At 44.2% G+C, this 25,749-nt stretch overlaps 1 long non-coding RNA gene across 1 annotated transcript; it reads right to left on the bottom strand.

The window, feature by feature from the left end:
• Window positions 1-2,953: 2,953 nt before the first annotated feature.
• LOC142829607 (uncharacterized) lies at window positions 2,954-22,808 on the bottom strand. Its single transcript, XR_012904181.1, has 3 exons — window positions 22,618-22,808; window positions 16,866-17,020; window positions 2,954-15,705 (listed from the first exon to the last, which is right to left on the bottom strand). It is a non-coding gene; the product is annotated as an uncharacterized LOC142829607 (long non-coding RNA).
• Between the last annotated feature and the right edge of the window lie 2,941 nt (window positions 22,809-25,749).

Raw genomic sequence — 25,749 nt, 5'->3', positions numbered from 1 at the left:
AGCCGTGTTAGTCTGGTGTAGCTGAAACAAACCATCTTGTTAGTCTTTAAAGTGCTACATAGTCCTGTATTTTGTTTCATTCTAAAGTTATTCCTCCTGGGGCTCTAAATCAAGATATCACGTCTACATTAGGGAAGCCTGCCTCGGACCAAATGTGAGGCTTCCTTGCAGTGCAGATGTGTTATTTCAAAATAAGCTATTTTGGAATAACTACAGGCAGTCCCCGGGTTACGTACAAGATAGGGACTGTAGGTTTGTTCTTAAGTTGAATCTGTATGTAAGTCGGAACTGGCATCCAGATTCAGCCGCTGCTGAAACTGACCACCAGTTCTGACTTACATACAGAATCAACTTAAGAACCCCAAGTGTCCCCAAGTCAGCTGCTGCTGAAACTGATCAGCGGCTGATTCCAGGAAGCCCGGGGCAGAGCAACTCTGCCTCGGGCTTCCTGTAGTCAGCGCTGGTCAGTTTCAGCAGCAGCTGACTTGGGGACGCCTGGGGCAGAGCACCTGGGGTGCTGCTGGGTTGCTCCAGTAGCGCCGATCCGGCGCTACTGGACCAACCCAGCAGCACCCCTGCTGCTCTGCCCAGGCGTCCTGATTCAGCCGCTGCTGAAACTGACCAGCAGCGGCTGAATCAGGACGCCTGGGGCAGAGCAGCTGGGATGCTGCCGGGTTGGTCCAGTAGCGCCCAGAGCGGTGCTGTGGGACCAACCGGCAGCGCCCCAGCTGCTCTGCCACAGGCGACGGAGAAAAGCCTAGTCTGCTGGGGGAGGAGGGGGCGTACTAGCTGCGCACCCCCCCCCCAGCAGACCAGGAAGACGCGTGCGGCGGACCGAGACGCACCGCGGTCCCGCCGCCCGGGTCCTCCGCGGCTTTGCTCCCAGTCTCCCTAGTCTGCTGGAGACCAGCAGACCAGGGAGACAGGGAGCAAAGCCTCTGAGGACGCCGGCAGCGGGACAGCCGTAGCGCCCTGGGCTGCCCCCCTGCCGGCTTCCCCCGCGGCTTTGCAAAGCTGCGGGGGGGCTCGCGCAACAGAGCAGCCCAGGCGCGCCCCTTTGCTCCGCGTCTTCCTGGTCTGCAGACCAGGGAGACGCGGAGCAGCTTTTCTTGCCGGGGAGTACACGGGCGGCAGGACCACATGGTCCCACAGTTCGTGTTCGTAACTGCGGATCCGACATAAGTCGGATCCGCGTAAGTCGGGGACTGCCTGTATTCCAGAATAGCTTATTCTGAAATAACTGCAGCGTAGACATAGCCCCAGAGTCCAGAAAGATAGATTAATCTGAGTACCAGTAGTCTTTACAGTCACTTATCCTCCCTCAGCTCACTGATATTCAGAAGAGACAGGTAGACAGACCTAAGTTTTCAAAAGTAGCTGGTGATTTGGGGTGCCAAAGTTACGACACTTTAACAATGCTGGATTTTCAGAGGGAGCATGCCCAGAACTTTGAAGCCCTTCAGGTTGATCAAATCGAGTAGCTAAAAACCAAGGTGGCCAAAATCACTAGCACCTTTTGAAAACTTAACCCTACATGTGTCTTATGAATACTACTGCATCTGGCTGAATAGATAAAGATTCACCTTTGAAAATTTAGGATGTAATGTTTAGAATAAGAAAGTCATTAATATGTGGGTCCCTCAAATACAGTTTTAAAAATCAGCATGATGGCAGAACTCCTTCCTTATTTGACTTCTTGGCTACTTGTGCAATTTCAAAGAACCGCCAACTGCTTTTTCTCTCTGTTCTTGAGTCTTCATGCTGAAAGGTGAAGCTTCTGACATTTCAGCATAGTAATGACAGAGGCCTGGACACATTTCCACTTGGTTTCACATGAAATATGAGCCAACAAGATAGTATCCTTCCAAAGCAGAGGACCATCAGCGATAAAATATAATTTTTATGGGAGAAAGGCTTTTTATTTTCCAAATAGGACGTTTTCTGAAGCATTTCCCACAAACAGGATTTATCTGATCTCTTCTGAAAGATTGTTCCAGAGTTAGATCCTCTCAACCAAGAATGCAGAATCCAGTCAAACAATGGATCGGGAAAAAGATACCCCTGAACAGGACCAGGGATGTCAGACAGTTATACGCGTGGGTATGAGGGATCACAGGCTTCAAACCCAGAGCCACAGGCAGCACTCAGGCCTTGACTACCACCCAGTAGCTCACCTGAGTAATTAGGGAACATTCCAGGAAAAGCCTGGTTCGGGATCTGTATAAAGTTCAGGACAGTGGTGACAATCTGGCTTGTCACCAGATAGCAACTTGGCCAGAGGTGAAGTTTAGAAGAGCCTTGGGGACTACCCTGGATTGTGGACCAGCTACGATGACCCCTATGGGCCAATGGAGAGTAATGACCCTGTCATGCCTCCTTCTGCACCATCTGCACCAACATCTCCTGAGTGGCGCTAACTCTGCTTTTTCTGGAGAGGCTCTTATGGCTGGCCAGGAGCTACTTCATGGTTCTCTTACCTTAGCACAACCACAAATGAGCTCCAGCTCCCTTATGTGAATACATCTCAGGGAAGAATTTAACCCCCATCTTAATGCATAGTATTACCCAGTGCTTTTGAATGTGACATCTTCCTTTTTTCTATTTTATATTCGAGGGTCTGATATATAATCATGGAGGCTACATCTAGACTACACGCCTCTTTCAAAAAAGAGCATCTAGATTGCATTACGCGGATCGAAAAATCAATTCGCTTTTTCGAAAGTATCTTTCGGAAAAAAAAGGCACCCAGAACTGCTTCTGGCAGGGCATGGGGGCAGCCTTTCCTTCCTGGTGCTGCTGTGTTACCCAGGAACTCAGTAACAATAACACTTAAGGTTAAAACTAGGATCTGATCTTATGATTTTTGTTCCTGACACCAGAAGTACAGGTCCCCTGACAACTGTTTCTATCACCAGTGGATTAATTGGGCCGAAATAACAACGCAACTCGAATATAAATTTAACCAATCTATTAAAGAATTTGAAACAATACACAGCATACGACACTGACATCAATCCCAGTACAACCAGTTCTGAACCAACCCCACACCCTGGAACTGGAAGGGAAAAGAAGATAGCAAAGTATTCCCCAATTACAATGAGGTAAGTAGTTAAAATACTTTACAGGTGTATGGCTTAGATGAAAGATGGCATTCCACTTGGATGGATAGACGGGGAAGAAGCAAGCCTAGGACCTTCTACCATTCAGCAGGAGACTTGCTATTCGGGAGGAAAACTAGGTGATCCCACGGAGATGTTAATCCAGCTCGGGTTAATCACGGATCCCTGAGATTCCAAAGGGCTTTTACTACAAGGATTAGGATTCTGGAATGAGGCAAAGGAACCTAAGAGCCCTGTTGGATGTCCCCTAGACACAAATCCCCACCCTTCGGCAGGGGCTGTGGAGGGAGGCGCTCACAGTAGCTCAGAGATTCCTATCCCTTGCACAGCTTCTATTCTGCAGCCTGATGGTAGGTCTCGCCTTCAAGCCTTCACTATGAAGAGTGGACGCAGGATAACTAAGAAGCCGTGGCACACCAAGGGAGGAAGGGTGATGGAAGGGCAGTGGCAAAAGGAGGAGCAGGAAGAGCCCAGACCCCTCAGGTGACAGTTCTTTTAAAGTTTCTTCAGTGAGTAAAGCAGTAAAGGGGCTGAGTGCACTGTCTCTGTGCCGTGTGCAAAACTGTCCTGTTCCGTGTGCAGTGTAATGCGCCTCTGAGGTGTCTTCCAGCTTTGGCAGGAAAAACAGGTTGAAGCCATTTTATTTGCTTCAGTGCAGAGCACAATCCAAGATGGACTTTCTTGAAACAAAATGGAGTCCATTATAATAGAAAAGTCCTTACATTTCCCCTCCTTGATGGCTTTTAACCTTGTAGAGGGAGAATTTGCCATCACATAATACCACAGTAAAGTATAACATTAACAAATTTAACGATAGGAGTACAATACAAAACTTATGTACAAGGATGATTAACATAACACGGTGAACAAATGTCACTGAGCAAAATTCTGGCTATAGTAGCGGCAGAACAATTCTTGGTGGGGAAGGCCTCTATCCACTTGGTGAACGGATGTACTATTACCAAACAATAGGGCTGTGTCTACATTGGCATCCCTTTCTGGAAAAGGGATGCTAATGAGACACATCGCAATTGCAAATCCGCGGGTGTAGCCAGACAGACACCCCCCCCCATCACATCCATTTTATTTGCCTTTCTAAGGTTCCTGAAGCATACAGGACAGAGAAGGAGCAATAATATCAGCATAGTCTATGCTGGCTCATCTGATCCTGAGAAGCTGAAAAAAACAAATATGTGAAGAAAAAGCGATTAAGTCAACAAGCTGGCCACGAGGCTGCGAGAACTGCCCCCGGCTGGCACCTATGTTGATTCGAACATACACACAGTCCCTGGAAAAGGAATTTCCCATTAAAAAAAATCCCCAGTAATTCCAATTTAGTTATCTCTCTTACAAGTGTAAATTAAGTTCACAACTCCCTTGTAAAAACTGATCTCACAAAAAACAGACCAGCCCCATTTGGCATAACAAACAAAAAAGAACAATACGTAACCCCATGGGTATATAAAATAGGTCCAGCACACACTCACTTTGAGTGTCATTCTACCTCTACCTGCTGATCGGGTTAGGTGTTTAACCTCCCAAGGTTCTATGGGGACGCCCACCTCGTATTTTCGTCTTTCCTAGGAATTAAGGGACCGGCCCTGGCCTGACATGCTAGAGTCAAAAGGCACAAAAGGGGGTAAAAATTGTACCTGGATGTGGTCCTCTGTCTTAAGTGTACACATAAAAAGAGTAAGCTGTTACTTGGTACCATTACTTCTATTTTTCTATCTTTATCTTCTTTGCAACCATTTTTAAAATCTATATTTTGCTAGTAGTTAAAAAATAGAACAATAGCCATTGCAACCATATAATTTATAAGCTTCCTCAATAAACCTGTAACTGTTTAAGCTTTAACCTAACTCCTTCAGAGTTGCTGTAACAGAACCAAGCACAATTTAAAAAAACTTCAGCCGGTCATTAGGGACAGATATAGGGAAAGCTTGGGCGTTTGGATTTGTGTCACACCCAGGTGGCACAATCCACTGGGGCACCTTTCAGTCTTTCCCCAAGGCTGCCCGCTGCGAAGAAATTATGAATTCTAGCAGCTAAAATCTAAGGTGTAATAAGCTCTTCCTATAAACTCGGGGCGTCTGAGAGCCTATTGGCTGCCCTCTGCGATGGAACCCCGGTCCTAACAGTAAAGTCACAGACATTAAACTATTTTTCGGGGCGCCCTCCAGCCTCCTAGGCTGCCCACTGCAACGAGACTTTGTGTCTCAGCAGTTAAAGACTTGGGTGTAACACACACGCACACACTGCCCTGACCGTCGGCTGACAGAATTGGCATAGTCAGCAGGATTGTGCTACTGGTTCACATACAGCAACATGAAGCCTGTCATGATAGACATGGATTTTAGTGGTATAAAGAAAGGGGTTTGCCCAAAAAGGTTGGGGCAACCAAAAATGGGATAGAAAAATGTTAGAAAAGGATTGGGGAAATCCTGAGAAGTTGTGGGTACAGTTCTGTAAGTATAGAACTGCCTGCAAGCTAAAAAATGGGACAAAGCCTAAGTCTGTGGAAAGAAGCCACTTTCCATTTAGCAAGGAAAACAGGATCAGGCCCAACAAGCAGGCAAAAATAAAAAACAGAATCAGGCCCAAACAAGCAGGCAGGTAACAAATAAGATTGAAAGCCTTGTGGTAAAACTGAAAAAAAGGCAGTAAGTACTGGAAATCTAAACCCTTAAAACATACTTACAAAAGTAATATCTGAAACAAGGCCAGTTTTTATTTTAGAGATAAGAAAGTGTTTTAAAAAAAAAAAAACAACACAGAGAATTTAAACTCTGCAGAAAATGGAGATAATTGAGCAGTTGTGCAAATGCTAAAATGGTGTAGATAGAAAACTGTGGTTTCTTTACAGTCATTCTGAAGGGAAAATGGGCCCTTTTTCCAAAGGAATGTCTGTAAATAATCCAGGCAAATTTGACTCAAATCTATACATTTAATTAGAAAGACTGCTAAAAAAACTCTAAAGGAAGGGGGTTCTATTAAAACTGAACTACCCCACTGAATAAAAAGGGAATGTAATTGTTGTACAGCTATGTAAAAATAGTGTAAGAAAGGTTCAAAAAGAATGTATGTGTATCTGTGTGTAGATATATATATATAGTGTAAATATATAAAGTTTTCAAGGTCCAGTAATCTTGTTTGTAGGTTTAAAACAAATTGGTTTGGTTTACTTTCAGTCCAAGTTGTTTAATGAAGGTACAAAAAAACTGTAAGCATAAAGAAAGAGTTACACTCTATGCAAAGTTTAATGTGGCTAAGTAGTGTTGTAAACAAAGATTGCACATTTTCCTGTAACATGCCATGTACACTATAAAATAAGTAAAAACTGCAAATAAACTAAAATGCTGTAAAAGCTCCAAGAGCCACAACAGGTTGTGATTTCCTTTGTAATGTAAATGCCCCAGCTGGCAGCATAAAGAAGCTTTGCAGGTAATAGCTAAGTTTGATTAGCAAACTACCTGAGATCAGAAAGTTCAAATAGTAGCCCTACAGAAAGAAAGAAAAAGGAGGTATTGGTATTGCTGTTTTAGTCCCAGTAAGAGGTTGGGTATACTTGAAAAGTTTAAATGTAAGCAGTCTTTTAAGAAGACAGAGAGAAGACTACGAAATTGGCATTTGTAAAAGATGTTACCCCTTTTTAAACAAAATCTTGCAAAGATTCGGGCATAGCCCTTGGTCTAATCAAGTGTTAACTGCTTGTCCATACAATTTCAGACCTAAAAAACAAATTGGCTAACTACCTGTAAATATGTAAACCCAATGGAGAGGGAAACAGCTGCAGCTTTTGTCTTCTGTGAAAAACCTGTAAAGAGGTGTTCTTCAAAATTGACTAATATAAGAATGCAAACATGAAACTGCAAAATGTAAAAGCCTCTGCTGCAGACATAGAGAGGTAGAAATGCATGTCCCTCAGTACCCAGACAGAGCTAGATTCCCTTAAGAATGGGTGCTGAGAGTTAAAGCAACTCTCAGATGTATTTATTTTTTCTTCCCTAAGAAATATGCTTAAAAAAAGAACCAGAAGGTATAAGGCTTAGTAAACAAGCTCACCCTCCTTACCAAATTAATAGTAAACAAACATGTGTCATTAAAAAAATTCATTTAGCAGGAATTAGGATAAACCATAAGAAGAAAAAAGCATGTAAAAAAAAGGGAGGGGGGAGGCAAAAAGTTTGGAGCCCTATGGGCATAGTTAAAGGAATAAGGAAAGTAAAGCAAACATTGAAAAGTTACTAGAAATAAAACATTTTCTTTGAAAGAACAAAGCAAGTAATTTGAGGGAATGTGAAGATAAAAAGTGGACTCCATGGGAGTGTGGAAGGAATTAAGTAATGGTTGTAATAGGTGAAGGAAAATCTTGGTTTAAAAATAACACCTTGTTTCTTTGCAGCCTCTTCCTTAAGCATTATGCAAATCATCTAGGCAAAGAAACAATCAAATGTAAACATTTTGTCTATAAACACCTTTGTTAAATCTGCAAAAAAAAATTAAGGATTCTACTAAAACTTAATTGGTTAACTGCATAAAGGAATTAGCTCTATATATTGTAACACTATTTTGTAGGTTTCAAATGAACTGGTTTTATTTTGTTTTGGATAATGTCCTCTTGCTTAAAATTGCAAACAGACAAGGCACAAATTAGTTAGTGCTTCTGTTGGGCATTCAACTCTTAAGGACATTTAACTTTCTAGAAACCAAATTATTAGTTTAAAAATTCAAGCTTTAAAACTTAACTGTTTTTTTCTTTCAAGGCTGAGTTGATAACACTTTTGGCTTGCTTTTAAATTCAACATTATATGTGAATACAGGCTGCCTGGCTATTTCAAATAAAAGTGGACAGGGAAGGCTGTTGCTGTTTCAGCAGACACATCCACTGCACCCCTGACCACAAACATAAAAGGAACAGCTCAGCTTGCAGAGCTGGCAGCAATCAATTAGCTTGTAAGGCAGGGGCCAGTACCATCTACACTAACTCCTATGCTGTATGGGCTGGAGCCACCCAGTGGATAACTAATTAAAAGAATAATAACTGGGAAATAGAAAAGCCTGTTTGAAGATTGGAATATTGGAAATGGATATACCAGCATGCAACCCAACATGCCTTAAGCATAAGTCATGTGTCCAAAAAAAACAACACCCTGGCTGCACAGCTAAATAACCTAGCAGATGCAGCAGCACAAATTTTTGCTGCCCAGGTGGATTGGGAACGCCCGTACATTTGGCTACATGAAACCTTGGGACACACAAAAAGCGATAAGCTGGTGCGGCAAGCACATGCCAGGGGGGTGGCCTATCACCCACAAACAAGCCAAAAATCTGGTACAAGCTTGCACCCTATGTGCTAAACTAAGAAAACATATAACAAAAGGGCAATGGTTTGCCAAACTAAGAAATTGAAAAGTACTATGGGCAACCTTGCAAGTAAATTATATTGGTACACTACCCACCAGTAAGCAAGGGTGGAAGTATGTTTTCACTGGAGTGAAAATTGTTTCAGGAATTGGTTTTGCTTACTCAACCCCAGTGGCAACAGGGTTGTTTACAGTCCTGGAACTAAACCGCTTAATAACCCTTGTCCCAACACCCCAGTTTGGAAACACAAATCCATTTACTGCACTCCTATAAGGGAAAAGGAGTCCGGACAACTGCAGATGCTGGGCTAACACCAATAACCATTACTGAGGCTTGGATTGTATCCAAGACCGGCAAACCTTATGTTTTATTACAGAAAACTGAGGCAATAGCCCTAAACAGTGCTCCAGTGGGATGGATCCCTCCCAATGCTGGTGTGAATCCGGGAAACCACCATAAACTTTTTGTATATATATATACCGCTTGCTGTTGTAGTGCTTGCAACCACTGTTGTTAGTTACAAACTATTAAAATAAGACATGGTACTCCAACTCGCCATGGTCCTCTTCCTCATCCCAACTGCTACTGCTGTACCAGAACACCTTACTTAACTCCTCTACTGGACTGGGAATCGAGTTTGTCCCTCTCAGCCCAAATAACTGGTAAAACAAGAGTAACATCGTCAAATGGGAACCGGTATGGTTCGATAACAGCAACTACCGCAGCCCTCAAAATAACTTTGGGGGGAGGCAAGGAAAATGGCAACGAACAGTATGGGATAAGACATGCTGTAACTAAAAATGTAAATAACTCATGCCTAAATTGGTTAGCCCAACAGCTAGAACTTTCCTTAACTCCTTTCCTACACTCTATTATAACCACTGTTTTAATTGTTTTGATTGTTGTACTCCTTTTCTGCATAACCCTATGTATTGTTCAATGCCTAGTTAATGTAGCTATCTCTTATGTGCACATTCGATACACAGCACCAGGAAAAGGTCCCTAGTCAATTCCTAGATCCTAACGCTCTAATCAGGCCATTGGGTACTTTTAAATTCCTCCAAGGTGGGCAAAAGGTGCTGGCAAACCACCATCTTGCATTCCTGGGACGTGGTGTGTCATATCAGGGGGTGGAATGTAGCCAGACAGACACCCCCCCCCCCCATCACATCCATCTTATTTGCCTCTCTAAGGTTCCTGAAGCATACAGGACAGAGAAGGAGCAATAATATCAGCATAGTCTATGCTGGCTCATCTGATCCTGAGAAGCTGAAAAAAACAAATATGTGAAGAAAAAGCGATTAAGTCAACAAGCTGGCCACGAGGCTGCGAGAACTGCCCCCGGCTGGCACCTATGTTGATTCGAACACACACACAGTCCCTGGAAAAGGAATTTCCCATTAAAAAAAATCCCCAGTAATTCCAATTTAGTTATCTCTCTTACAAGTGTAAATTAAGTTCACAACTCCCTTGTAAAAACTGGTCTCACAAAAAACAGACCAGCCCCATTTGGCATAACAAACAAAAAAGAAAAATACGTAACCCCATGGGTATATAAAATAGGTCCAGCACACACTCACTTTGAGTGTCATTCTACCTCTACCTGCTGATCGGGTTAGGTGTTTAACCTCCCAAGGTTCTATGGGGACGCCCACCTCGTATTTTCGTCTTTCCTAGGAATTAAGGGACCGGCCCTGGCCTGACATGCTAGAGTCAAAAGGCACAAAAGGGGGTAAAAATTGTACCTGGATGTGGTCCTCTGTCTTAAGTGTACACATAAAAAGAGTAAGCTGTTACTTGGTACCATTACTTCTATTTTTCTATCTTTATCTTCTTTGTAACCATTTTTAAAATCTATATTTTGCTAGTAGTTAAAAAATAGAACAATAGCCATTGCAACCATATAATTTATAAGCTTCCTCAATAAACCTGTAACTGTTTAAGCTTTAACCTAACTCCTTCAGAGTTGCTGTAACAGAACCAAGCACAATTTAAAAAAACTTCAGCCGGTCATTAGGGACAGATATAGGGAAAGCTTGGGCGTTTGGATTTGTGTCACACCCAGGTGGCACAATCCACTGGGGCACCTTTCAGTCTTTCCCCAAGGCTGCCCACTGCAAAGAAATTACGAATTCTAGCAGCTAAAATCTAAGGTGTAATAAGCTCTTCCTATAAACTCGGGGCGTCTGAGAGCCTATTGGCTGCCCTCTGCGATGGAACCCCGGTCCTAGCAGTAAAGCCGTTAAACTAGTAAAACGTTAATAGTAAAACGTTAAACTATTTTTCGGGGCGCCCTCCAGCCTCCTAGGCTGCCCACTGCAACGAGACTTTGAGTCTCAGCAGTTAAAGACTTGGGTGTAACACACACGCACACACTTCCCTGACCGTCAGCTGACAGCGGGGGATTTAAATATCCCCCACAGCATTTGCAATTACATGACTGCCGTTTTTTTCCGGCTTGGGGAGAAGCCAGAGAAAAGCACCAGTCTAGACGTGATTCTCCGGAAAATAAGCCCTTTTCCGGAGGATCTCTTATTCCTACTTTCAAGGGCTTATTCCTACTTTCAAGCCGGAAAAAAGCGGCAGCCATGTAAATGCAAATGCCGCGGGGGATATTTAAATCCCCCGCAGATTTGCAATTGCGATGTGTCTCATTAGCATCCCTTTTCCAGAAAGGGATGCCAATGTAGACATAGCCTAGCTGTTCCCTTGCAAAGATCTAGGCAAAAGTTCAATATAATCAATCTGCACCCAGTTCCAAGGACCCTCTATTGGTTGATGAAGAGAGGTCCTTTTCGGCTCTTTCTGCCTGGGTCATTCCGGGCACATTGTATACAATTATTGGTAAAGTGCTCTGTGTCAAATGTACACCTTTACTAGAAGGGCACCATAACAAAGAAGCAGCATATCTTACGTCCCTTCCTGCTAGCTGGGGATCTCGAGTTGGCTGCGGATGAAATGGGAGGTTGTCTCAGCTTTCGAGGCACTGGTACCCAAAGCCCATCGATGAGGTCCAAATTGCTGTGCTATGGTGCAGCCTTAAATACAGTTCTCTTGCCTTGTTCTGCTGTTTGGAAATTTCCAGGGGTTACTCATTACGTGCTGATGTAGGGCTCAGCTGTTAGTTATCGATCTGGTTCTGATCTAGTTCTACTTGTTCTTTGGCCTTGTTTACGTGATCAGTATGTTAGGGTAAACAGAATTGTTTATGCGTTCTTGCCCTTTACCCTTATCTTAAACTTGTTCTTGGTATAGTGGCAACAATGCTTATCTTAAATGGCGTGTTCCCAAAGACTTGCTTCTGGCTCATCAGATATAGGGAAAAGGGAAAGGAGGAAAAGAATGCAGGCCACACCACCCCTAAACTTGCATGTACCAAGTTCTTCTGCAATTAACCCAGGTGTGTTATGGAATCCCTGAGGAACCCTGGTGAATGTATATTGTTGATCCTCGTAAATAAAGGCGAACTTCTTCCAAGAATCCGGGTGGAGTGGAATTGAGAAGAAAGTGTTTGAGATGTCCCGCATGCTGAACCAGCAGGCTCCCTCTGCAATCTTGGCCATTATTTCAGGGTATTTGGCCATGACTGGTGTCATAATAGGAATTTCTTTATTCAGTCCTCGATAGTCCACCGTCAACCTCCAAGTCTTTTTGTCTCTTTTCGGAACTGGCCAGATGGGTGCATTACAGGGACTCTAACCAGCACTCCTTGATCCAATAAGGAATCAATAGTTGACCGAATTCCTTCTTTAGCCTCGATAGGAAATACAGCAAATACAGATGGGTATTTATCTGTCACTGCTCTTACTTCATTTTCCCATTGAGGCATGTGTAGTTCCTGATTCACTTTGATTGCTCCACTCTATGTGCTGCAGCAATGACGATACCAGCTTCTTTATGGTCCTTTACTTGCCGAATAACCTGTTTTAGTAGATCGATGATTAATTTAAGTTTCTTCAATTAATCGATACCAATGATTCTGCAGCCATCCAGTTCCTGCAACCCAATCACTATTTTTGTAGAAAGATTGCCTATACAGCAATGGATATTATTGATGAAAGGTGTTACCGTTGACTTCCCATTATAAGACTATAAAGTCTTCACATAATCCACTGGAATTTCCTTCACTTGAGGTGATGCCTATATACAAATGAGGTTGGCAGATGCCCCAGTATCCACCAATGCTTGCTGTTTAATTTCAGCAAACCTCCCTTTATAAATGACTTCTATTGTTGGACGTCCCCATTGATCTTGTGTGATGGGCGCTACTATTTGTAGGGGCAGGGAAGTACGGCACCTTCAATGGGTGTTGGTATCTTCCAGCTTCCAAAACGGCGTCCCACCATGGTGTTCGTCCGTACTCAAGGAACAGCAAGATGGTGTTGTCCTTTGAGGGCAAGATGGCTGCCTCTGGTAAGATAGTGGTGCTTCAAAAGGGCTACTGGCTACCAGTGTCGATTCACTGGTGGCTACATCATGATTAGCTAACTCCTTAAAGATTTCTTCAGTGTTAAGATTCTTGATCTCATGCCATGGTCTGTGCTTTGCCAGCCTTTGAATCTAAACCTTTCTAGTGGCAAAAATATCTTCAGGTTTACCACTGAACATCCTATCTGATGGCTTAGATCTATAGGTTTGAGGTGGCCTGCATCCATTTGTCTCATTTACAGTAGCAATCCTTTTCGTAGGCCTCATACTGCGCTGTGTAATTTACTGCAGCTCAAAAATGTCTCTCACCTTGGATTCCAATACAGATAATGGAATATTTCTAATATCTGCTGAACCCATAGCCAGTTTTAATCCTGGCAATAAGCCTTGAAAATAAAGGTCCCTCAGTTGTGGAGTGTCGTATACGATTGCACCTCTCCTCAGTTCTCCTAAACCAGCCAACCAGAAAAGCACTTTTTTCCTCATAAAATAGGATTCAGGTCTTTCACCCTCTTTCTGCCTCTCTGAGTACATCCTTCCCTTGATGTTGTTGTGGAGAAAGTATAATCTATAGATACATTTATACAGATCAATCTGGTTTACATTGATATCATTTATAACATAATATGGAAGGGCAGTAAAATCATAAGCATTACCACATCTTCAGGGCTCAGATTTTGTGTAACACCCAACTTAGCGAGCCAATCTAGCACGTTCTCTTTATTACACTGCCCAAGCTGCTTGCCTATTGCCCTCGTTTGTTCAGGGGCGAGCACCTTATTTTCATGTTTAATTATTGGAGGAGGTGGATTATTCCCTCCATATGAAGTCACTGTGATGACTACTGGTGCCATAGGCCCTATAGGCCCTTCATCCATCACTCTTCCTGGATGGTATTCAGGGGTGATGGACCTGTTACATAATCATTTCTAATGTCACAGACCAGACCTTCATGATCACAACCTGGCTGAACTGCAGCCACCTTGCCTTTTGCAGTAAGCATCTACCACTTTAACCATCTAATTTGTTCTTTGCAGGCAATATGGTTGACCTCTGCCTTTGCAGTGCTTATTTCTTTCCATAGTTGCCTGATTGTAGCTTGTGACTCCAGCAGCTGATGATCACTCTGTGTCACTCCCTGCTCAGCTTCCTGGGTCCGCAAATGAAGTTCCCGCAGCTGATTCTCAAGCTGAGAGACTTACATAGTCAAATTAGTGACCAAACCAGAATTAGCAGCACTCTTTAGTTTTTAACTGGAGCTGTTCTTCCAGTTGCACCTGTTCTATTTTACATTGTTCTAAATCAGCTTTTAATTTGGTAACATGGGATTCCAGGTCTTGGCTTACCATAACTAAACCATACATGAGCACTCTCTTTTTATACTTCTTTGTGTGTTGGGGTTTTGTTTGACTGTATTTTTCCCACAAAGTACAAAAACTTTGCAGTCTTCCCCACTGACTCCTCCTCCCAAGGATTTGACCCCTTTCTGAACACATTCACAGCTGACACTAATGAATTGTGCAGGGAGGTCCATCCTTGGAAACCGAATTGTTTGTGAGCCATGACACCTATGAGCTGTTTACCCAACTCGGAAAGCAGAAGCCCGGGGTTAGAAAAGAAAACGCCGGATCAGCAACTAGGCCCACAGCAGCGTGGCCTCCTTGTCCAGATCAAATAAAACAGTGAGCCAGTAAATGCTTTGGCATGGGGTTAGCTGGATTCCAGACTACCCAAGGCTCCAAACCAGGGAAGGCACTGACTCAGAAACAGCCAGCACAAAAGCCGCTGGTACATACACCAGGGGGACTAGGCCGAAGCCCAAGCTGCTGTTCCAGCTTAGACTGGTAAAACAAATAAGAAAAACGGGTAAGGCAGGGGAAACTCCACCCGTTACCAATTGGCAGATGTGACGGTCGGGCATCCCCAGGCTCACCAGCAATGCTCACTATTGGATTTTGAACAGAGGATGTTATAAATCTCCAACCCGGAAAAGGATTCTCCCTCCCCGAGCCGGTAGGCCATCATTAAACTGGTGTACTTAGAATTATATGCGGTGTAAGGCACAGTTCATACAAGTCTGAACTGTGTCCCAGACCTAAACAAGATGAATGCTTAAAGGGATACCCCTGGACAGTCATTGTTCTGCTCCTGCTTCTGGCTTTGCCTACGTCCTAGAGGGAAAGCAACGCGGCGGTGCTTGCTCTGGTTGCCCTGCTTTCTTGGACACCACAGCAGTTTATTTTCTGGGGCGGGGGGGTTTCTGCTTTTCACTGTGTTTTTGGCCATGGAACCTGAGCTGCCCCTGGGCAGGCGATGGCCTCATGCTGCCATACTGCAGCTTCTGCTGTATCTTCATGACTCTGTCATGAATCTTCTGCCCCATATGTACCCTGACCAGACCTACGAGACTTTTGTCTGGGATGCAGGAGCTCTGTCCTTGCCCCCAAACTTTTTTGGGGACAGGCAGATTTGGAGGCATGTGACAAGTTTGGACTGGTGCTTGGGAGCAGGGGAGCTGGGGGAGCAGGGTCCTGGCGTGCAGGAGTAGTGGTGCCCGTGACAGGTGCAGGCAAGGCTAGGATCTCCCACATAGTGGCATACACGGCAGTGCACTGCTGGACCATCTCATCCAGCAGCTTATTGTGCCACTCAGCCTCTGCCTCCATCATCTGCTGAAAAGTCCTGTTGAGGCCCTGCAGGGCCACTACGTACTCTTTCAGCACATCAGTGTAGACATGCCAGGATGGTGGTGGGGCAGGTGTGGTGCTCCCCTCTTGGGTGGAAGGTCCAGCTGTGGAGGAAAAGAGGAGACAATCAATGTATGTGTGCACCCCCACTGTCCCTGAGGGCATGCCATCGCTGTCAGGGACTCTCCTTTGGACAGGAGACGCAGGGGTGTTACACGTGACACCGTGTGTGAGTTGGACAGCAGCCTGAAAGCATCACAGGGGCCCCACAGTGGCAATGGGACTAGATGGCCCTCCACACTGCCAACCCGCCCGTGTGTGCTGACCCCTCAAAGCATTCACCTGATGTTCCCTCCCCGATGTCCACGGATGCCTGGGAGGCCTCTGGGGTCTGGAGGACCAGCTCCTGGGAGAGGGTCTCTTCTGTCTCTTCCTCCTCCTCCTCCTCCTCCTCCGGGTGCAGCTCTCCTGTCCCTCCTTCCTGGTTGTCGTCCCTCAGGGGTTGGTTCACACTATGGTGGGGTAACCCGGACTCCACCACACGTAGTGGAGTCTGGGCTTCCCCACCGCCCAGAATCTGCTCCAAGTCTGCATAGTATGGGCAGCTCTGTGGGGCTGCCCTGGAGTGGGAGCTCTGGTCTCAGGCCTTGGCATACCCCTGCAGCAGTTCTTTCACCTTGGCCCTCACTTGGTCCATGGTGCAGGGGTGATGCCCTTTCTTGGCCAGTCTCTGCACTCATATATCTCTGCATTCCTGTGGCACAACTGCAGGGCCTGCAGGGGTTCTTCCTGGGACTAGAGCTCCAGGAGGTTTTTAATTTCTGGCCCTGACCAGGCTGGTGCCCGCCTTTTGGTGCCCCGGGGTGGTTTCTCCTCCACTGTCCCAAGAAGGGCCAAGGGGGCCTTGAGGCTGGGACATGGCTACACAGGTGCTCTGGCTGGCTTCCTGACAGCAATGCCTGTCTGGGTGCCTGTGCCTTTAAGAGGCTGCAGACAGGAACCATAGAGGTGCTCAGCATGTAAAGGATGGACTGTCCACCAGGGCTTCTTCCTGGAGGCCTTTTTTTTCCCCAAAAGAACAGGCTCCCCGTGTCCCCACACACCTTTTTTCAACAGAATTCTGTTGAAAAAGGCATTATTCTTCATAAAACGAGGTTTACCGCTGTCGACAAAACCACCATGTTCTTTCAATTTACTGTTGACAGAACACGGAGGCAGTCTAGATGCAAGTACAGTTTTTTCGAAAAAGGCCACTTGGACACACCTGGAGGGTCTGATGCAGCAAAATATATAAGTTCACCCTTGCTGTGGGAGACTAGGCAAGGCTGTGAAGACAATTGAAGTCAAGGTTGAGTGATCTGGCCCATGCCCCGCCCCCAGCCTCAGTCAGGTTTCTGCAGCGTGGAAGGCAGAAGCAGTCTAGGATTAACAGAGATCTCAGTTAATACAGTAATCTTATCCTAACTGTACAGTGAGAACATTTGATTTCATCATGAGGCTAAACACTACACAAACAGCAACACAGAATAGGAACACACTGAGATTCTTGGAACTCAACTGTGTGGCCTTCAACTCAACTATTGATGTTCTCCTGGGCATGGTTTAGAGTTACAATGATAATGCATCTGGCAACAGAGGGCTGGACATGGGAACAGGCGTCCAATTAACAGTGTCCTCTATCATCCCCACCCCTCACTCCTTCCTGGTAGCTGGACTAGCTTACCTACTCTCAACTGTGATAATGTTCAGCCTGATTCAAACAAGTTCTGGTTTGTCTGCTTGGATTGAAAGGAGCAGCTCTGGTAAGTAAGGTGCAAAGGACTAGACCTACAATGGGACTTAACGTATGTCTACACTGCACAACTACCTCTGGTATTCCAGAATAGCTACCCTGCGTCTACACAAGCTGCCCGTTATTTTGAAATATTTTTTGAAATAACAGGCAAGCTATTTTGCCAACCTGGTAAACCTCGTTGCACACAGGATAAGGGATGGCTTGAAATAGCATGTTATTTCAAATTTTGGTGCTGTGTAGATGCACCAAATTTCAAAATAAGCTAATTCAAAATTCAATCAAAATAAGATACACAATTTATGTAGTGCAAATTGTGTCGCTTATTTCAAGTTTAGGGTGCTGTGCAGAAGCACCCTTAAATACCTACATTCACTCAGCTGCCCCTCCCCTGATAGGTGCCTACATTTCCACAGTTAGTACCCCTATAAAGCTGCATTTCTATCAGTGAACATACACATAGCCACCTCAGTCTGGGGTCTTAACTAATGTAGTCCCCAGCAGGATCCACAAACTAGACATTCCCTCACCTTTGTTATCTATAGGATATGACCTCACCTCCCACCAGGCATTTTCAGAGATGCTCTACAGAATAGCCAGGGTAGATGGAGGAAGAAGATATCCCTCTTATAACATTTAGTCCAGTGGGCAGGCCATTCACCTGGAATGTGGGACAACCCAGCTATGTTTCCTCCCCTGTCCCTTACCTGTTGACAAGAGATTTTAACTTGGGCTTCATTCCTTTTAGATGAGTGTTCTAACTCCTATGCTATGGGACATTTTGGTGTGAGTCTTTCACAATCTCTTCTATTGTTTTTTCACTATTTAAAAACAATTGATATGGATTGGGCCAGAGAGTGGCAATGACTCTATACCACAGTGATTATGGAACTCACCTGAACAGTGTTTAAATGCCTTCTTCACAACTGGTAGGGAGAACCTTATCACAAGTGAGGGTACGTCTACACTACAACGTTAATTCGAACTAACTTAGTTCGAATTAGTTAATTCGAACTAAGCTAATTCGAACTAATGGATCCAGACTAAAAAACTAGTTCGAATTAGCGTTTTGCTAATTCGAACTAGCATGTCCACATTAAGCGGACCCTGAACCAGGCTTAAGGATGGCCGGAAGCAGTGCCAGCAGGGCATCAGAGGAGGACTTAGAGCGTGGAGATGCTGTCTCAGGCTAGCCGAGGGCTGTGCTTAAAGGGTCCCGAACCCCACCCCGGACAGACAGTTCTCAGGGGTGCCCCGCTTGCAAAGCAGTCCTGGCTTGGATTGCCCGAAGTACCCACACTGGGCACATCACAGCACTCGGCCATCAGCCCAGCTGCACTTGCCGCAGGCTGCCATCTGGGGAGAGGGGTCAATTGAGGGGCTGCAGGAGAGCTTCCACCCCCAGAAGCCCGCAGAACCAGCCCAGTCCTCCCCATTGGGGGCGCGTACCCCATTCCTCCCTCACCTCCTTCCACTTACCCTTCCTTAGCCCCTCTTCTTGATGTACAAAATAAAGGACAATTGTGTTCCAAAATGGAATCTGTCTTTATTGAACAAAACTGGGGGAGCCTGGGAAAAGGAGGTGGGAGAGGGGAAGAGAGAGGGTGGGAGAGGGGAGGGCAACTAAAATGACCAGAGGTTGGGAACAGGTCCCATATGAAGAGAGGCTAAAGAGACTGGGACTTTTCAGCTTAGAAAAGAGGAGACAGAGGGGGGACAGGATAGAGGTCTCTAAAAGCAGGAGTTGGGTGGAGAGGGTGCATACAGAAAAGTTCTTCATTAGTTCCCATAAAGAAGGACTAGAGGACACCAAAGGAAAGGAATGGGTAGTAGGCTTCAAACTAGTAACAGAAAGTTATTCTTTACAAAGCAAAGAGTCAACCTGTGGAACTCCTTGCTGCAGGAGGCTGTGAAGGCTACAACTAGAACAGAGTTTAAAGGGAAATGAGATCAAGTCATGGAGGTTGGGTCCATGGAGTGGTATTAGCCAAGGGGTAGGAGTGGTGTCTCTGCCCAAGGTTTGTGGAAGGCTGGAGAGGGATGGCACGAGACAAATGGCTTGGTCACTGTCTTTGGTCCATCCCCTCCAGGGTCCCTAGGGTTGGCCGCTGTCGGCAGACAGGCTACTGGGATAGATGGACCTTTGGTCTGACGTAGGACGGCCATTGTAAGCTCAGGGCTCAGGGTCGGGGGTCTCAGTGAACCATCTTGATTTTCATGCACACCTGCTCCTGGGTGGCCAGGCTGGGAGCTATCCTGCCCTAGACAGCCACTTTCCTGTGCCTAGTGTGGAGGTCGTGGACGAGGTCCACGATGTCCGCACTAGCCCAGGCGGGTGCCCGCCTCTTGCGGTCCCGGGCAAGCTCCCGGGAGCCGCCAGCCTGGTCCCGGGAAGAGGGAGAGGGCTGGGGGGCATCGGGTGGGTGGCTCGATCTGTGCCAGGTGCAGGGTCTGCTGGCTGGGTGCTGGCAGGCTTGCACCTGGCACGGGCACCGTAGCCAGCCCGTGTCCCTTTAAGGGGTCCGGGGCCGGGATGGGGGCTGACGAGTTTCCCTGGTGTTGGCCAGAGTGGCCACCAGGGAAACCTGGGGAGGGCGAGCCTCCCACTAGTTCGGATTAAGGGGCTACACAGCCCTTAATTCGAACTAGCTAGTTCGAACTAGGCTTAATCCTCGTGGAATGAGGATTACCTAGTTCGAACTAAGCGCTCCGCTAGTTCGAATTAAATTTGAACTAACGGAGCGCTAGTGTAGCGCCTATGAAAGTTAGTTCAAACTAACGTCCGTTAGTTCGAACTAACTTTGTAGTGTAGACATACCCTGAGAGAACCAGATTGCCCATATCACAAGTGACTGTGTTAATCACTGGGCTAAAAGGTTATACAGAAGTTGACTGCCTTTCTTGCATGAAATAGCTAACTCCAAGAGAGGATTCATGGCTGTGAATCCCATGTGGAGCTAGGTACGTCCCCCAGTCTGCATTTACTTACCTAAGTTACTTCGAGAGGTGGCTCTTATGACCCACCTCTCTCTTCACCACCCTAGAAGAGGCAGTTTTCTGTTCAGCATGCAGGCTTTTGTAGTTCCTACTATTAAGCTCCTCTCCCTTGCTCCAGGTATTGTGTGGGGATTCTAGGCGTTTAATTCAGGGCTATGGATTTCACTGGGTGGCAAAAGATCCAGAAGCAAGGTGCTGAAACACTGAGTATTAACAATGGCTAAATCTTCTTGTAGAGCTAACAATGCCAAAAGGGAACCTTCCTCTGGCCTGGCCAATTGAAGCTCTCTAGACTTGTGTCATCCAGAAGTTATTCTGGGCACATTTTATAGTTGCAGTTAGAGTGAAGTTTTCAGCACTCATTTGTGTGTGTGTGTGTGTGTGTGTGTGTGTGTGTGTGTGTGTGTGTGTGTGTGTGTGTGTGTGGCGCTCTAGACATAAAACTTTAATGTACTGAAGACAGAGAAGTAATCAAAACCCAATATTTGAGTCTCAAGTAGCCACCTGGAATTCTCACACCTGTTGGAGCAGAACTGGTTTAATCCATCGGTCCAATTTAGCCTATGTGAAATACATTAGAAAAATATTTTATATATGCAAATAGTATGACCATCAGCACCCTTGTTTCTATTCAGAAATTATCATTATGATTAAAAATTCACATGAACTTCATTTTCATTTGCACTCACAATCAAGAGAGCTAGGAGATTCCTCAGCTACATGTAAGTAACATATAACACGCACCCTACTTATGATTCTTTCATTACTACTGCTAATATTTCTATGCCTAGTTACACCCATGCAATTCAAGTGAATTCAATGAAGGTAGAATTTGATCCTGGGATCCCACAACACTTCCAGCATAGCTAATAATGGAGAAGCCATTGCAGCCATTTCTCAGAAATTCTGTTTGCAGTTTACACATGACAGGCCTTCTAGAAAATCATTTTTCTCTGTTCTCTCAGACTCCAGGTCATATAAGCACTTAAACACATGCTTACTTTTAAATTTAAACAAGTGCCTAAGAGCTGTACTGAATCCATATGTTCTTCCTGAACTGAGGCCTCAAACACATAAGGCACACATTTTCTTCTCCTTCTACTTGCTATAGTTGTGTTGGATGAGTTAGTATTGCCTATTAACTTATATTTACTAGGGGAATAATCCTGATCCTTTTAACATGCACACTACCAATTATCTATATCTATATCCATATCTATATCCAGGGCTCGCTGAACCACGGCAAGCCCCGCTCGCCAGCCACGCTGTCTGGCGATCTGCGCACGTGCAGATCGCCCGAACCCGGCTCTTCCGGGTTGCAATCTACTCACCATAGGTAAGTAGATTGCATTATTTGTCGAGCCCTGTCTATATCTATATATCAAAAGCACTTAGGAGCTCCAGTCATGTACCAAGACTCCATCATGCTAGGTGATGTACAAACACTGAACAAAAAGATGATTCCTTCCCAAAGAGCTTACAATCTAAGTGTCAGAAAAGAGACCATGTACAAATAAAAAAGACCAATGTATTGCCCTTTTATAATCTAGTTTCCCGTTACATGTTCCATTGAGCCTAAAATTACTTTTCATTACTATGTATAATGCATATTCTAATAATTTATGCATTTCCTCATTTTGCTTTATTATGTATAAAATTCTGAAGGAAAGGCAATATTAAATAACAATGCTTGATGGTGTTTCTATTAACAAAGACTTTAAACATAAATATTCTGTCACAAAACATCAATATATGAAGTGCTGTGCTTCATATCAGAAGCAAAAATTCCCATGTGTTCAATGAGTATTTTGTAATTTCCGTAGTTTGTAAGAGCCCTTTGCAGTTAAAAAACAAACTGTTAATTGCAAGTGGCAGTTAAGTCAAATAAAGATTCAATAACTCAAGGTTAGACAAATAAGGGAAAAGATTGACGCAATATTAATAATCCAATCAGCCATTTGTACTTTGTGGGAGGAATAAAGTTCAAAGTCTTGCAAACAACCAAACAATTGATTTGTAAAACACAGTGAAGAAAGATAGTACCCAAGAGGATTTTTTTTTCAAATGCTGCATATGAGTGGCCTTCTAAACACAAGGGGCTATCTTGTCTCTCCTCAACATTTCTGTCATTATTTCCAAAGTATACTCAGAAAGATATCCTCACAGTTGTTACCAAAACTCCTCTCCTTCCCCCAATTAAATACATCAATAGCAATGAAAACAGTACCTATGAAGATAAATCTTAAACAGATGCACAAACTTGTCGAGTTTTATGGTACTCTGCCAAGATATTATTTTGGAAGGGGGATCGCATTTCCTTCTCTTAATATGCTCCGACTCTGTATTGCAGTGACTAGCTCTCCAGCTCAGGATAGCTGGCTGACTTTTCCTCCCAAACTCAAAAGCATGGATGCCCCTGAAAAGCACATGGAAAGAACTAGAGTGATGTCAGTACTCCCATCCCCACTTCTCCCTCCCCCCCCTCCCACACGGCTGAGCACATGATGTGGCTTGTTTTGTAACACAGTCAGCACAACTGACCAAGAGGAGAGACAGACCTGGCTCAGGACATGAATTCTAATAGTATTACACTACCAGTCTGACTGACTGGTTAGCCCCGTAATAGGATAAAATCCACCCCAGCCCAGTCACAGGGATTCATCTTGTCCATTCAGTTTTATTCACCATTTTTCATGCATCCCATAATTTGCCATTTTAAAATGCATCACTTTCATTTATTTTATTATTCTATTTTTCTAATCCAGTTCCGAGCTAATCATGAAATCTTAATCTTCCACATTCTTCTGATTCAGATCTTGTATATTTCTCAAGGCTGACTCAAGAACTTCTCCTTGTTAAGAGATCATTTTATGCAATCTGGCATATGATTGGGAGTCTAGGTTTTATTCCCAGACCTGCCACTGATGTGAGATATCATCTCCAAGAAGTAAATGCTTCTCTATACAAAATTTCCTCAGTCTATAAAATTCTCTGTCTGTAGGTTCTTTTAAAAACAAATCTGGAATAGCTCTGTGATTTATTCATGTTTGTAAAAGCCATAGATATTTTGATATAGACAGGCAAAATATTTTATTATACTGTGTAAGTAAAAAATCCTTTCTTATGTCCACAGATATAAGAATGTGTGTTTTCTTTTGTAGTAGAAAGCAAAGAAGACCTGAAATGCACAGTAGATCTGCATAGCCATTTGCTCCTAGGCAGCCCACAGGAATTGTTTTAAAACATTATCAACAATGTGACAAGAATAAAAATATTTTAGAACTACAGATGGCCAGAGTCACTAAGTCACATAGAATTCTTTGAAATATGGGGACATGTTTGGAAAAAAAAACAAAAAACTGTGTCTGTTTTTTTGTCCAAGAATATTACAATTCAGAATATATGGACCAGTGGCAAAATATACTGACCAGTGACAATACCATCTTTGTTGTACGCCGTTGTTGTGTGGGGAGATGTTGGGGGCTACAACACAGATACCCTGAGGAGAAGTAATGTCATTGTTATTCTGTAATATTATAAACTATAATTTAATCAGTAATATGTTTAATTTAATCAGTAATATGTCCTCTTCTTTGTATTCTAGGGTATTACAAGATTGCCTATTGCCATATTGCAGAAGCACTGGATGATGATTGCATCTTGAACTCATCCTCTGGTCCCTTTGTAGAGTGAAGTGCATACCCAGAAGTTTCATTCATTCAAAATTTTGCAATTTGTTTTCATACTAGATAGAAAATGTTGGTTATTCCTTTTTTTGTTCCACTCATCGAAGAGTAGATACAATATAATACCATGTAACTTAGGCTATGTCTACACTAAAAAGGGAAGGAGTGTAATTATCAGAATGTCTAGATTTACTGTCATTAAGCTAGCATGCTAAAAACAGAACTGCAGTCCTGGTAGCTGTGGGGCAGTGGTGGCAGCAGTACAGGCTAGCTGTCCTGAATACAAACCTGCTTGACCTCCATAGATACATATTTGAAGTGAAGTTCATACTGCTGCTGCTGCCACTATCCACACTAAGTGGATTAAGGTTTAAAGGAGCCTGGACCAGAGCTAGAGGGGGGCACCTCCCCCGCAGCTTTCTTCCCTGGTCCTATCCTCATTCCACCCCTTCCATCTATGGCCCCACACCCTTCAGCCCATTCCTTACCCACTGCAGCTCCAAAACTGGCCAGGTCCCAGGGATGCAGTGTGGAGTGATAGCTCCCCAGTCCTGAGGCTGCAACAGGAGTCAGACCTCCTCCAATTCTCCCTTTACCTGGCATTTCTGCTAGGGAGCAGAATTGGGGTGCTGGGCTTCTCCTAGTGCTTCTGATAGGCCTCTCAACCCTGGTCTACACTAGGGAGTTATTTGGAAATAATTCCCCTTATTTCAAAATAAAAAGCAGAGCATCCGCACTACCAAGCCCATTATTTTGAAATAATTTGAATTAATGGGCTGGTTATTTCAAAATCTGTACTTCTGCTTTCCTCAGGGAATAACGCTTAATTTGAAATAGTGTTAGTGTAGACGCTCTGCTGCTGCTGCTTCCTGGGGCTGTAAGTCAAGATAGCACATCACCAACAATGGAGCCTGCCTCAGACTAATTTTGAGGCTCCTGCGTAATGGGATTTTGTTATTTTGGGAGATATTATTTTGAAATAATTTCTTAGTGTAGAGATGTTCTAATGCTCCCCATCTGTTGGAGATGGTCAAACTTTTTTCTTATAGACTGGGGCCTTTTGGCGTGAGTCCAGTTAGCCCATTGGCTAATTCGCCACTGTGTCCATGCTACCACAACTGCACTAGTATTTTTAGCATATCAGCTCCATGAGAGTTAGAATGACAAGTGATGGGAGTCACATCCCTAGTAGTGTAGATCTGCCTTGAGGTAACCTGCCACATAATTCAAGTAGTGAATGGATGAAGCAAATAATTTTTGAGCATCCCATACCTTGAAAACCATTTGTGCAACATACAGGGAGAAAAAAGATAATTTGTTTAAAAACCACGTAAACTGACTCCTCTTTCTTATAGGGCTCAGATATAAAGAACATTGATCACATTGTTAGGAGATTTGTTATACTAGGTTAAGACCACAACACAAATATTTAATTTTAGAGAAGCTCACTGTTCATATTGCTTTCTCTCATTCAATGTGCATGAAAACAAGATGTTTCAACCGAGTGCAAAAACGCCAGGCAATTCTCAAAACAGAACTTAGTGTGAGTTCAATTATGCTGTGGACCACACAATATTTTATGCACTAGAATGTATTTCACTGTGAATGAATGGACCAGCAAATGCCTCCTCAGTAATGTTCTGGACATAACTGAGAAGAGCCTTGTTGTTAGG

Source organism: Pelodiscus sinensis, chromosome 5, assembly GCF_049634645.1.
Source record: "Pelodiscus sinensis isolate JC-2024 chromosome 5, ASM4963464v1, whole genome shotgun sequence".
Lineage (NCBI taxonomy): Eukaryota > Metazoa > Chordata > Testudines > Trionychidae > Pelodiscus > Pelodiscus sinensis.
Note: the sequence above shows the minus strand (reverse complement) of the source record. Positions and strands in the feature narration are given on the sequence as shown.